Source organism: Charadrius vociferus, unplaced genomic scaffold, assembly GCF_000708025.1.
Source record: "Charadrius vociferus isolate BGI_N301 unplaced genomic scaffold, ASM70802v2 scaffold163, whole genome shotgun sequence".
NCBI lineage: Eukaryota > Metazoa > Chordata > Aves > Charadriiformes > Charadriidae > Charadrius > Charadrius vociferus.
The window spans coordinates 15,868,492-15,871,734 of NW_009648332.1; positions in this window are offsets into that span (position 1 = coordinate 15,868,492).

The window sequence follows — 3,243 nt, forward strand, 5'->3', positions numbered from 1 at the left end:
ATTCGCGCTAATAAAGTGTGAGGCGCTTCCGAAGCGTTAAAAAAAAAAAAGGCCGCGTCTGTGCTCCTGTACGTGTTTGAGGAGAGCTGTCGTTTGCCCACCGGAACAGCTGAAAATGGCCTTCGCCGCTTCAGCCGGTGGTGAGCCGGGACCCCGGAGCTCCCGAACGCTGCCCTGTGGCAGCGAAGGCGAATAGGTGCCGGTGCCCCGCGCCCCGGGTCTGCCCTTTCTGCACGGCCCGCAGGCAGCTGAGAGCGGGGGTGGTGGTGGTGGTGTCTCACTGCTCTTCATTAATTGGTAAATTGAGAAATCCACGCTGAAGAAGTAGTGTGGCTCCGCTGGCACCTACAGACTCCGGCAGGAATTTGCAAGCGTGCGCAGGCATGGTCTGTTACTCAGGTATGCATGCTTACAGGCAACTATAATTTTACATAGCCTACAATAATGCGTAAAACGAAGAATACGAGTATTTCACTGCCTCTCGTGAGTCTTGTTTTCATTCATTTTAATACTTTAGCTCTTCATTTCAGTAAGAAGCGCGGAGCAACAGCTCAGCACTCTTTTCATCTCTGTCAGCGGTCGGACTTTGTTGGGGAGATTGTGATGATTCAGCCATTGGACTAATCACAGATGAGATATGTGTTTGCTAGAAAGAGTGAGATATTACATTTTATGATTCGGAAAGAGTAGAGTTTGTTCATCATTGCCCTTAGATTGTCTGCCAGGGAGAAAGGCCCTCCTCTTGGTCTACGAATCAGGATCAGTGAACTCTAGCACTTTTTGGAGTGGTTTGACACCATTGCTTCATGGGGTGCCTTGTCAAGCATGTGAAACACAACAGCTGTGCACTTACACCTCAAGTGCACAAACACAATAGATCAAACACATTGCAATTCTGCATCTGTCTGCCGTGGTTTCTCTGGCTGGTTTTTTTTCCTCATGTTCGTTCTGAACAAGTTGGACTTTTTCTAACCCTACCAGCCTTGGAAGCTGAATGTTTCTTTCTCATTTTTAGCAAAAACTTGTGCCAGTCATGGATGCCAGTGGTTGTTGAATCATTTGCAAATAGAAGATATACTTTATAGCTATGCTTTGCTATCTTAGGATCTGAAGTAAAGTGAATCTTTCTGATTTGTCTGTCACAGTTCTACAGATTATGGTTTTCTTTATATCAGTGCAACAAACAATTTTGCAGTTGTTTTAAGCAGACAATATTAAAACCAGTGTTACTGTGGTAAGGTCTTCCACCCAAATGAGTAACCTCACAAAAAAATATCTTACTGCTTAATCATTGTTGACATTTGAAAACAATAAGGTTTTAATTAATAGTTCTGTTGATGATGCATGAATTTCAAAAATTCATTTTGCTTTCCACCTAATTAGCCACATAAACCCAGTAATTAGGGACAACAGAAATGCAAGTCTCTAAATTACAGAAGAAAGAGGAATAAAGCACTACAGTCCTTTTTCAGAAAATAAACTACTATGGTAAAACAAGACAGTAAGTTCTATAGGCAATTTAAATACTAATTTTTTCTGTGGTCTTGCCCCTCTTATACCTTCTTCAGTGAAAATAATGTCATTGATGTGGAATGTTTCCCAGGTCGCCACAGGGCGTGTAGCTAGCAATTGTTTTATTTAAGGATTTTTTTTTTCCCAAGGCTTTTTTATATCTTCCCTTTGCTCTTATTTTTCCTACCATAAGAAGTGTTAAGGAACAGCTTTTTATTAGGCATTTTATTCAGAGAAGCAGTCCTGGAATCTCAGCAGCAGAGAGTGATACACAAAACTTCAACCTATTTTCTCCTTTTCATGTTATTTCTTCTGTATGTACATACTTCCCCTTCTTATATAGAATTTTTCTGTAAGGCTATTTGCTGAAATTCATGAGAAACTGGCCTAAAGCCAGTAAAATTGGAAGGGTGTTTTTTTTGCTGGCAGGTTGTTTAAAATCAAGAGAAAAAAATAAGAGTGATGCATACAGGGAAATACCTGTTCTTTCAACTAGAAAACTGAGGATCTGACAGTTCCTTGGAAGCAAAGCAAAGATCCGGGCTTTCAAGGAGTCTAAAAAGCTAACCAGTGAGTTTGCCTCATAAGCTCCTAGAACAAGTGCTGGAAGTCTTCCTACTCATTGGGAATTCTGCTTGGATAAGGAATATAGCTTTCAAGTAGTATCCACAGCAGATTGCAAGGCTGAGGGAAGAGTCAGGGTTTGGTGAGACTGTTAAAATAACGATTTAAAGATTGAAGCAACAGTCTGCAACCTAGTTGCCATCAAGTTTTGCAAATTGTTTTCCTTTGTGAAAACTGAGTAGAGCCCACAAAGATCCCTTTTGCAATATAACGCTGCTTATTATGTCTTTTCTCAAGTAGAGCATGTTTGTTTTTTCATCATGGCAGCTCCCTCTCACTTGAAACAGAAAACGTTCCGGGCCAGGGAGACTTCAGTCCAGGAACTGTAAGAGTCATGGAGCAAGCAGGTTGCTTTCTACACATTCAGCTGTGCTGCATGCTCTCGGTGGTCGATTCCCATCTGTCAGGTGCCTTGAGAATACTTGTTCTGAGCATCAGACATGCATGTGAAAGTTAATATGAAAAAGCAGTAACTCTCCCAAAGTTTAGCACATCATGGTCACATTAGGTGTGAATAATGTGAAGCGGTTGAAGTATAGGACCTCTGCGAGGAAGGCAATGGGTAGTGCTGGAGACTGTTCTCCAGTTTGTAAAATTAATACTACTGCAAGTGAACAGGTAACCTGTTTATTGGGGATGAAGCAGTGCACTTGCCGTGAAAAGTCATTTGACAGAAAGTGATGCAAGTGCAGTAATTACAAGGGCTGTCTCTGGTACCTCTGCTGCTGATGCAGGAAGTTAGCTTTGAACTTCTTTACTGAAGGAGAAAGAAACCACGCTCATTCTAAATAATCGATCGCTGTTGTCCAAAAGAAACCTCTGAAAATCTTGTACAGGAAGAAATAGCTTTTTGTAAAATGGTATAGTGTTTTTTCTATTTACTGCTTGTGAGACAATGTTCTGAAGGAAAAACTGCTGCTCTCCCTTTCATACGTGAATATGCTCTGTGAAAGCTTACTAGTACATCTGGTGCATGTCTCCTTTGAAAGTTACACTAGTGAGTACTAAATTGAATTGAGGGAAGCTCACTCTCTGTAGTTTCAGTTTCTTTCATCTCCAGTAGGAAAGGCTGCAGTTGGGATATAAACAAAAGTAATTTTTTCCCTG